At 42.1% G+C, this 11,517-nt stretch overlaps 1 protein-coding gene and 1 long non-coding RNA gene across 2 annotated transcripts in view; one reads left to right on the top strand and one right to left on the bottom strand.

Moving 5' to 3' along the window:
* SHROOM3 (shroom family member 3) overlaps nt 1–11,517 on the top strand; it is a 238,400-nt gene that overhangs the window by 51,581 nt on the left and 175,302 nt on the right. The gene's annotated exons all lie outside the window — the stretch shown is intronic.
* Nucleotides 5,684–11,517, bottom strand: part of LOC106727177 — a 15,650-nt gene continuing 9,816 nt past the window's right edge. Inside the window, exons 2-3 of the long non-coding RNA XR_001363346.1 lie at nt 7,009–7,201; nt 5,684–5,873 (exon numbers count right to left, since the gene is read on the bottom strand). This is a non-coding gene — a long non-coding RNA (uncharacterized LOC106727177). The remainder of the gene's footprint in view (nt 5,874–7,008; nt 7,202–11,517) is intronic.

The raw sequence follows: 11,517 nt of genomic DNA, 5'->3' as shown, positions 1-11,517 counted from the left end.
GTTGTTTTTCATGAAGATTGTGATTCTTTCTACAGAGCGTTTGGAAAGGATTCTTTGGAATGTTTCTTTACAGGTGTCGCTTAGGAATCAGCCATTGTCACCTACTGATTGTAAATAAGCAGGACCCACAGCCCTAGGCACAGCATTGTCTGGGAGTGAGATATTTTCATAACCTTTTGTCCTTCACCCTTATCTATAACTTGAGCAAACACTGAAAGAGGATCACTGTTTTTTCGCTCGTGGTTGCACGTTACTTTTTTAATTACATTTTTTTATTAATTATACCCTTTTGGCTTGCTCCTTCACTTCCTTTGGGCATTTGCTCAAATGTCAGCCTTCCCTGCACAGTCCGTTAAAAATTGCAGCCCCTTCCTGTCATATTCCCAGCACACCTTGATTTTTATTTTTCACCTGGGAGACATATACTCACAAAGTTATTCACTGTCTCCTTCTCATTAGAATATAAACGCCTAGATTTTGTTCAGAGTGGTGTCCCCAGTGCCTGGAATGGAATGAGCACCTAATATGTGCTCAATGAATGCTTGTGAAATGAAAACAAAAATGTACCCTCTAGCAGCGGCGTGGCCTGGTGGTTAGGAGCACCGGCTCCGAGCCAGGTTGGCTGACTTTGAATCCCAGCTTTATCATGTACTACTCCAGCACCTTAACCGCTGTAATATTTCATCATCCGGAAAGTGGGTACAATAGCAACATCTCCCTCACTGTTGTAGTAAGTTGCTGTAGAAATCTTGGCTGTTAAGAATTACATCATTAGACAGAGTTATCCCTTTTCCTGCATTAAATTTCATTGGAGCGGGCAAGCTGGGCTCATCCTCACTGCCCTCCCTGTTCCCTTTGGTCAGGAGTCTCATCACTAAGCTGACCACACTTTTCACCTCTATCCTTCAGCCTAGAAAAATCGTGCAAGCCTCCCTGGAATAAGGGCCTTTGCAGTCCCCTTGTCACATGGAGGCGTCCAATAGCGTCCCCGCCCCTCCAGCACAGTGCTGTGCAGTGGTGAGGGGCACTGGCTTCGAATCCCACAGAACTTAGTTTGCAGCCCTGACCCTCACTGTGAGGTCTGGGCCAGCTGACTTCACCTCTCATTTTTTCTTTTCTTTCTTTTTCCTTTCCTTTTCTTTTCTTTTCTTTTCTTTTCTTTTCTTTTCTTTTCTTTTCTTTTCTCTTCTCTTCTCTTCTCTTCTCTTCTCTTCTCTTCTCTTCTCTTCTCTTCTCTTCTCTTCTCTTCTCTTCTCTTCTCTTCTCTTCTCTTCTCTTCTCTTCTCTTCTCTTCTCTTCTCTTCTCTTCTCTTCTCTTCTCTTCTCTTCTCTTCTCTTCTCTTCTCTTCTCTTCTCTTCTCTTCTCTTCTCTTCTCTTCTCTTCTCTTCTCTTCTCTTCTCTTCTCTTCTCTTCTCTTCTCTTCTCTCTCTTCTCTTCTCTTCTTTTCTTTCCTTCTATTTTTGCCTCTGGGAATTGAGGACAGTCATCTCTACTTTGTATGAAGGTTATAACAATAAAGACAATGGGTGTAAAGAAAATAACCTCAGCCTGGGTTTGGTGCACTTTCATCCAATCAGAGAATAGTTGCTGAGCGGCTGCTGGGACCAGTGCTCAGCAGATCCTAAGTGGAGGCATGTCCATCCTTTGCTAAGAGAAGGGGGTGCTTCCCTCCTTCCAGCCCGTTTTCCTGCAGCAGAGCCTAAGCTCTGTGAGTGAGAGAGCAAGAGTCTAGGTCAGTGGTCGGCAAACTCATTAGCCAACAGAGCCAAATATCAACAGTACAACGATTGAAATTTCTTTTGAGAGCCACATTTTTTAAACATCCAGCTCACACATCTTCTCTGCCTCCTGCAGACTTTGTCTCTTATCCTCTATGTCAGTGGTCGGCAAACTCATTAGTCAACAGAGCCAAATATCAACAGTACAACGATTGACATTTCTTTTGAGAGCCAAATTTTTTAAACTTAAACTATATAGGTAGGTACATTGTTATTAACTTAATTAGGGTACTCCTAAGGCTTAGGAAGAGCCACACTCAAGGGGCCAAAGAGCCGCATGTGGCTCACGAGCCGCAGTTTGCCGACCACGGGTCTAGGTGGATGGGGCTTGTTTCCTGCCAGCGAAAGTCACACCCAAACTGGACAGAGATCAAATTTGTCAGGGGGAGGCGGGAGGAAGGTGATGCTAATGAGTGTAGCTATAAAAGAACTTTTTTATGGGGGGGGGGTCAGAGGTCACGGGCAAAGCCTCTCTCCTGACCCCCAGAGGGGTCACTCTGGAGAAGCTGCTGCCTGCTTTGTAAAAGTTAAGGCACCCAGAGGTTGAAGGACCTGGCCTTAGGTCACAGGACTAGAAATGGAATTAAGAAGAGGAGCCAAGTTTTCATGGCAGGTCAGTTTGTCCTGGCAGCCAGGACCACTCCACTTTGCTTTAAGCTGTGCCTTTCTCGTTGATGGCAGGAACAGGTTATTTGGTGTATATGTGTTTTATTTGATTCTCCTTTCTAACTCTTTAACATCTTTCATGTTTTCCTATAACAGTTTTTCCTCAAAGTGTGAACTTTAGACAGCTTGTATCAAAATCAGTGGTGGTGCCTGCTTTAGGTGCAAATCTCTATACTCTTTGCTAAATCTAAATCGGAGTGTCCAGTCACGCAGTGGTTCTCAACCTGTGGGTCGCGACCCCTTTGGCGGTCAAACGACCCTTTCACAGGGGTCGCCTAAGACCATCCTGCATATCAGGTATTTACATGACGATTCATAACAGTAGCAACGTTACCGTTATGAAGTAGCAACGAAAATAATTTTATGGTTGGGTCACAACATGAGGAACTGTATTTAAAGGGCCAGAAGGTTGAGAACCACTGGGTGGAAGCCTGCGTTTTAACAAACTTGCCAAGTGATTCTACCTCCCACTGAGGCAGGCAGTGAGCAGCACTCAATGTTCCAACTTCCTCTGACTGGGGGAGGTCCTTCCTACGCATCTCACCTGGTCGCCTTGCCCCACAGAAGACCCAAAAGCATGGATCCACGTCAGCTTGAGCAGCTCCATGGTTATTCCTCGAAATGAAAGGGTAGCTGTGTGCCCCTTGGCCATGATGCAGAAGTAAAATTCAGAATTCAGATTTTCAACTTCAAATCAAGATCAGGAATGGTTCCTATCTTCTCTGAACTCCTTCACAAACGTGTTAGAACACAACCCAAATGCACAGAAATGTTCAAAAATAGCACTAGTATGAGGCCGGCCTACTTTCCAAGGGCATAGCCGCTTGTGGCAGTTTCTAAAAATAGACCTTTCTGATACAGGTCACTAAACAGGAATGGCCTCCGTGTCACTGTTTACAGTTTCCCATCTGACACCTTCAGAGCAGCAGTGCTGCCTGGAGGAGGCTGGGGACCCACGTCGGTCTGTGGGGCTTCCTGGGAAAGTGCAGCCCGGGCTGCAGCCCAAGAAGGGGGACATGCAGCAGCATCCTGACCGAGACCCGCCGTGTTTGGATGAAGGGCCCTTTCAACCTTTGTGTCATGATTCCTTGTCCGCGTTCCATCACTGTCTCAAAGTCAGGGGCAGAGGTCAAAAACCCCAGTCCCACCACGAGATACTAATGAACAGAAAAATAAGCTCATGTTCAGGAATGTACGACCCACACTGTTTTGTTTGTTTAGGCTAGCTTGCATTCTTTCCCCTTTGCAAACGCGTGAGTTGACAAGGCATCCTATCGTTGCAAATGTCATTTTGACACCTTCCCATAAAATGTGCAGAAAAGGCTCCCTTCTCTGATATTTTTGGAATAGCCCTATAACTATCAAGAGTTCTTTTCTTCCTGTGTAGTAATTCATGGATACCACTTTCCTGGCCCCTAAATGCAGATGACGTGGGTGGTATGAGAATTAAGAATTCTTGGGATTAAAATTCTGAAATTAAGCAAATGGGATAAAAGAATGGGGACACTTGGAATTGAATACAAATGAGGTGATTAAACTGGACCATCAGGCTTTCACATCCGTAAGTTCATAGTCAGTTCTGAAGAAATGGCTTATTTTGGATAAAATGTAGAATATTATATCTAGGAATCCATTTTTTAGAAGATTACAAATGAGGTGATTAAACTGGACCATCAGGCTTTCACGTCCGTAAGATTCATAGTCAGTTCTGAAGAACTGGCTTATTTTGGATCAAATGTAGAATATTATATCTAGGAATCCATTTTTTAAAAGATTTTTTTATTGATTTTTAGAAAGAGGGGAAAGGGAAGGAGAGAAAGAAACATTGATGTAAGAGAGATACATCGATCGACTGCCTCATACACAACCCCTACCAGGATCGAGCCTGCAACCTGGGTATGTGCCCTGACCGGGAATCAAACCAGCAACCTTTCGGCGCTCCGACAATGCCCAACCAACTGAGCCACACAGGCCAGGCCTAGGAATCAATTGTGATTTATGAGTTAGCTTGTCAACATTAATAAATAATCCCAGTAAGCTCTCACCTTTGTTAGCTTTGAGTGTTCTATGCATTTCTTTCTCTCATTTAATTCTCACAACAACCCCATAAAATAGGTATGATTATTACTCTATTTTAAAGAAGAGGAAACAGACTTTCAATAAGGCAACCTGGCCAAGGGGACAGACACCTCTAAGAAGTGTGGATTTGAACTCCCATCTAACTGACACAAAAGCCCATGCTTTTCAGCCAGTAGGTGTTCCGAGGAGCGGGTTTTCTGTGATTGCTCAAACCCCTGAACCAGCGTGGGTCTTCAGCCTCTGGGTGACCACAGTTTGGGTTCTGCCAATGCTTTTATTTATTTTGCTTTCAAAACAGTACACACTGGTGCCTTTTGTTTCCCCAGCAGTGTTGATTCAAATTCCCTTAAATAAATTAACCTTCCCCTCTTGTCTAACTCATTTGATGGGAGCAAGTCCACCTGCCAGTAAAAATAGAAACGGGAGAAACAACACAGCAAGAAGGGAGAAGCCACAGAGGGTTGTATGGTTATTAGAATGTGAGTACAGGTGCATCATTTTTCTGCTCTCCCCCAAAACAAAACAAAAAGAGCCCAAAGCTTGATTCTAATCAATCACAGTGTGTTCTGTAATTTTTAAATAGTTGATATACCTGATTAGTATGGAAATGTGGGAACATTCATTGTTTTTGTAAGAGGACTTTGGAGATTTTATCGCTTCTCTTCCAAATATTAAATGTTTGATAATGGTGCTAAGTTTAAGTGCTAGACCTGTGGGTACTAGCTCATAGCCCTGGAAGACTCTGTCCATTACAGGAGGGGCTGGGCTGGAGTCTGATCCAACCTCTGAAGGAGATGAGATGTGTCTTTGTGCTCTGTTCTTGCCAGCACCTAATGAAGGCCCCAGGCTTTATCCCATTAGTACCCACTGCTCTCTGCACACCCCACCCATTCTGTCTCAACTCTAACCTCTTCTAGGAATTGTTCCTCTACACCTGTCTCTTTTCTGGTTCCTCATTCAAACTTGCCTTTCGGTTTCTTGCTCCCTTTGAACCTTGTTGAGCTCTAAAGATATGGCTAAGAATAGCTAGAAGTCTTTGAGAACCATCCAATCTTGCATTGATATAAAATGGCAGTAATAAAGCTATTATTCATATTTTTTAAAGCAATTTGAAGGTTAGCAGGATCTTAACATAAAGGAATGTCTTCCCAATGGTGTTACCTCTGTGACAAATTGGTTGGAGCTATCTGTGGACAAATAAATAAGTGGGTCTTGTCAAAAGCCTTCAAGTCAGAAGATGACCTCAACCTCTTAAGGCTGACCTTGGCTCCTCCCTGTACAGTCAGGAAGAGTCTTAGTGGCCAGTGATGATGGGCCCTGAGGTGGGGTTGGAGAATATATAAAATGTCCTGAAAGGAAAGTGAACATGCTCATTTCACACTTTTGGAAATCATCTTACAGGTGTATGGTGGTCATTCAAATGTGACTGTCCAGGCCTTAAATATAGTGAAAAGAAACTGATGGGTATTTTTCAGGTATAGAGGCTTTTATCCCAGGCTAGTTTTCCTGTGCCACCCGACTGTTTCTGAGAGATTAACACAAGCTTGAAACCCAGTATGCACAAATTGGAGTTTAGCTTTGTCAATTGCTCTCCATTGGCACAACAATGAGACTGTATTGTGGTTGAGATTTGTGGGCTGAAGTAGGCAGTGTGATGAAGGGACACTCTGATAACCTATCACCCCATGTAAATGTGCACAGAAGGTCACGTGCAGGGTTGCCAGATTTAGCAAATCAAAATACAAGATGCCCCGTTTATATTTGGATTTCAGATAAACAACAACTAATTTTAAGTAAATGTCCCTGATTTTATCTAACAATCCTAGTCACATAACAATTTATATGTACAGAAGAAAAAAATGAATTCTTTATTCTGCCTAAATGTAATCTGTTATTCCCCATAAACCCATACTTGCTGGTCAGCAAGGAAACAGAGTTTTAGTCGTAGCCAAGCTAAAAGCTAGCCTGGTCTCATTGTTGAATAGTACCTGGAGGTGAGGCTTAGTCTTTCTTACATAAAATGTTCCCTTCTCACATGTAACCTTCCATCTCTACTGCCCAGCTGCTTTGCCAAGAGTGTCTGGGGTTTGGGGCAGGGGTGAGTGCAGGTCTTAGGGCACAGTGGTCTTCCCCATCACCTCTGACCTCCACCACTGAATTCTGCAGCTGTCAAATTCACGGTCAGCTCTGGCCTGGGTGATGCCCTGGGGGATCCCTGGCAACCTCCCCCCGGCAGACACACACATTAGATTCAGACGCCTTAGTGTCTGCTAAGTTCCCCAGCCCAGTAACCCCTGGCCCAGTGTTCACCTCAGGATCATCTCACCCCATCATAGCTGCCTCATCCCAGGTCTACTGGCTGGCATCTGATATCTGTCTGAATTGATCTGGGCCCCGTCTTCTCCAGTGTGAGATTCTTCTAGAGTCTCAATGGAGCAAACAGAGCCAAAATTCCCCAACGCCCTGGACATTGCCCTCACTTACCTCGCATCATGCACTCTTCTGCCTGAAGCCAGAGAGGTGAAATCAGAACTTGCCATCATCTTTCCCTCATTTCCACAATACTCTGGAATGGGAAGGGCTGGACTTTCTCGCTATTTTCTTACTTTGCTCTATGCTTCTGTTCTTCTATAACTGCAAGCCTCCTATCGTAGGTGGGAGGGGCATCTTCTTTGCACTGTGGAGAAAATGTGGTGATTGGAATCCTAGAGGCTTAACACTGGATATGTTGCATTGGTTCTCAAAAGTGTGGTCACTGACCAGAAATGTGTATGAAATGCAGATTCTCAGGTCCTCCTCTAGAACTACTGAATCAGAAACTGGGGTTTGGGACTAGCAATCGATGGTTTACCAAGCTTTCCAGGTGATTCTGATGCACCCTTAAGAACCCCAGCTTTAAAGATTTCAGCAAATTCTTTTATTCCCTCTTCTAGGTTCCAAGCCTAAAGTCTTATTAAATAGACCAAATACTCCCCAATCAATCTAGTTGATTAATATTGCTAGATAAACTTGAAACATGTTTTGGTTTAAAAAAAAAAAAAGGAATGTGCAGCCTTAAAAAAAGGAAGGAAATTTTGACACATGGTCCAACATGAGTGAACATTGAGGATGTTATGCTAAGTGAAATAAGCCAGTCTCAAAAAACAAATACTGCATAGATCCACAGGTGTGACGTACCTAAAGCAGTCAATTTCATAGATACGGAAAGTAGAATGATGGTTGCCGAAGCCTGGGGGAACCGATTACTGGGGAGTTATTGTTTTATGGGTACAGAGTTTCAGTTTTGTAAGATGAGAGGAGTTCTGGATATGGGTGGTGGTGATGTGTGCACAAAAATGTGAATGTACTTAATGTCACTGAACTGCACAATTAAAAATGGTTAAGGTGCTACATTTTGTTATGTATTTTACGGTCCAACACGAGTGAACTTTGAGGATGTTATGCTAAGTGAAATAAGCCAGTCTCAAAAAACAAATACTGCATAGATCCACAGGTGTGACGTACCTAAAGCAGTCAATTTCATAGATACGGAAAGTAGAATGATGGTTGCCGAAGCCTGGGGGAACCGATTACTGGGGAGTTATTGTTTTATGGGTACAGAGTTTCAGTTTTGTAAGATGAGAGGAGTTCTGGAGATGGGTGGTGGTGATGTGTGCACCACAATGTGAATGTACTTAATGTTACTGAACTGCACAATTAAAAATGGTTAAGGTGCTACATTTTGTTATGTGTATTTTACCACAATTTTAAAAAATTAATTAAAAATAAAAGAAGGAATTTGGTAGCTAAGCAAAGATTAAATTTGTGAGTTAAAAATGGCTTAAGTTCTTAAGCAACAGGTATTGATTCGAGGAAAGGTCACATGGCTAACTCGCCTGTTTATCTGTGGAACATAATCCTGGATGTTGGAGTTCAGGTCTAAACTTTGAAACAGGTGCTTCTAATAAGTTTGGGTACTTCACTAGATCGTGGTTGAGTTTCTGAGCTACCTGAAGTGTAAAAAGAAGATACAAACAGATCTGGCTCTAGAACTCAAATAGGATAGTTGGTCTTAGTGTGACTATTGAGATAAAAAGGTATTATGGAGTTTTTGCATATCTCAGACTAAAAGGCCTTCAGCATCAATGAACTGCTAGTGGCCTGTATCCTTCTACATAAAAAATATTGGCAAGCCATCAGCTTTCCCCCATCTGCTGAAAGAATGAGCCACCAGGGAGGGCCTGGCAGTGTACTCTGTCCATTGGCTTGAATAGGAGGTCGCCTAGTGCCTTTATTGCTCTACTCTGCCAATCATTGGGTATATGAGCCCATCCTCCCCAGAGGCAGCGATAAGGCGAAGGTGTTGGCAGATGTTGGCAGATGTTACTGGCAGCTTTAGACCTCACTCTACCTCCCAATAATATGCATTGATTGCTCACCCAATAAAATAATATCCTTAATATGAACAATTCATGTGTTCTCAATTTGTTAAAGAATGAATAAAAGCAGAGGGCCTGGCAGTGTACTCTGTCCATTGGCTTGAATAGAAGGTCGTCTAGTGCCTTTATTGCTCTACTCTGCTAATCACTGGGTATATGAGCCCATCCTCCCCAGAGGCAGCGATGAGGCAAAGGTGTTGGCAGATGGTAGCAGATGTTACTGGCAGCTTTAGACCCCTTCTACCTCCCAATAATAGGCATTGATTGCTCACCCAATAAAATAATAGTCTTAATATGAAAAATTCACGTGTTCTCAATTTGTTGAAGAATGAATAAAAGCATCTCTAGAAAACCACTCGGTCCAAGTGAAAACAGTGAATTTACTATGCAGAACACAGCTTCAAGACAAGTTCCTGCAGCTCCTTCACAATCCACTTGCCATCAGGAAGCCCTCTTACAGGAAATTCTGTCCCACTGTTCTAATCCCATTTCCAGGCTGCACAAATTTCCTGGGAGAGAGGAAATGGTTTTTTTTATTATACACCATTTTGCAAAATATTTAATTCTGTAATCAGCATGGAAAATGTTGAGGGCTACATGTTTGAAATGCTGATTTTTCTGGCAAAGCCATATGTTGTCAAGTGGCTATAGAAGCATTTTTTTTTCTTTTTTCTTTTTTTCTTTTTTTTCAATTTTAGTTGACATACAATATTATTTTAGTTTCAGGTGTATAATATAGTGACTAGACATTTATATAACTTATGAAGTGATCACCCAGATAAATCTAATACCCATCAGACACCATACCTAGTTATTATAATACTAGTATTAATAACTATATTCCCTATGCTGTACTTTACATCCCCAAAGAAGGATCTTTGAACACCCAAATCTGCCTCCTGTCTCAAAACTCTATTTATACAAGACAATGTTCTCATAAGCCCAAGAGAAAAGATAGCGAGGTATTTATTTTAATTTTGTTCATTAAGTTGTTTTAAAAATAAAAGTACGTAGCCCAGCCAGTGTTGCTCAGTGGTTGGGCATCTACCCATGAACCAGAAGGTCATGGTTCTATTCTTCATCAGGGCACATGCCCTGGTTGCAGGCTTGCTCCCCAGTAGGGGGCGTGCAGGAGGCAGCTGATTGATGATTCTCATCATTGATGTTTCTTTCCCTCTCCCTTCTTCTCTCTGAAATCAATAAAAACGTATTTATTAAAAGTTAAAAATAAAAGTACCTAGATAATAAACATTAGTTTCCAATACCTCTTTCAATACCTTTCCATACCACCACCAATCCTTATAATGTGAAGTATGAACTCCTAGTCAGACTCTAAATTGAATAAGGTTGATTATGCTCCTGGTTAAGAAATGAAGTTTGTTATATTCTTGTGGAAGAGTTAAGAAAACATGCCATTTACTAACTTTATGGGGAGGCTATGTAGTCCAGTGGAAAAGTCCCTGGGCTTTGTAATGGCCTTGCCTTGAACCTCGACTTCTCACGTATTGGCTGTGGAGGTAGCTGCATAACCTGCCACAGATCCAGTTTCCTTTAGCTGTACAGTTGGAATACATTCTATCTAAATTTGTATCTCAGTGGGTTGTTTAATGCTTAAGCGAGATACTCTATGTAGAGTGGCAAGTACATCTTGGCCTATGGTAGTCACACGGGAAATTATAGTTACCAGACAGAATAGGTGTGTGAGAGCAACAAGTAACAGAAGGGGCAGAGGCAGTTGGCTAAGTCTGTGGGCTCCATCCTTTGTTGGGTTTACCATGACTCTCTTCAGTTGTATCCTTGCTTAGTGAAGCCCAGTTTTATTTCTTTCAGACCTGAAGCAATTAGATCTGTCATCAATTTCTTGAGATTAAGATTTGAATTAGGCAACAACTGGCAAAGCTAATTGATGTGGAGGTCAAAGTGGGGGTGGGGAGTGTGGCATAGGCTGGAAACATCAGGAAGGAACCTTAGCAGATGCTGAAAATAGTCTATATATTCTTTACTGTTTACATAAGATTGGTGCACTTTACACACTATGTGTGTGTTGCACCTTAATACCAAAAAAAAAGGAAAAAATTAAAAATGAATTGAACTACATGTACGTAAGAATACAAAGGTCTCCACATATCAAATCCACTATTAGGTGAAGGAATTAAGAAGTACAAATCAGCAGTTACAGCATAGTCAGAGGATGTAAAACACAGCATACAAAATATAGGTAATAATATTGTAATCATTATGCATGGTGCCAGGTGGGTACTAGACTTATCGGGGGATCACTTTGGAAATTATATAAATGTCTCATCACTATGCGAAGTACAAATCGGCAGTTACAGCATAGTCATAGGATGTAAAACACAGCATACAGAATATAGGTAATAATATTGTAATCATTATGCATGGTGCCAGGTGGGTACTAGACTTATCGGGGGATCACTTTGGAAATTATATAAATGTCTCATCACTATGCTGTACACCTGAAAATAATCCTATCTAATAATAGACAAACATGGTAATTGACCATACCTTCGCTACGCCTCCCATTGGCTAATCAGCGTGATATGCAAATTAACCC

Source organism: Myotis brandtii, unplaced genomic scaffold (genome assembly GCF_000412655.1).
Source record: "Myotis brandtii unplaced genomic scaffold, ASM41265v1 scaffold111, whole genome shotgun sequence".
NCBI classification, from domain to species: Eukaryota; Metazoa; Chordata; class Mammalia; order Chiroptera; family Vespertilionidae; genus Myotis; species Myotis brandtii.
Note: the sequence above shows the minus strand (reverse complement) of the source record. Positions and strands in the feature narration are given on the sequence as shown.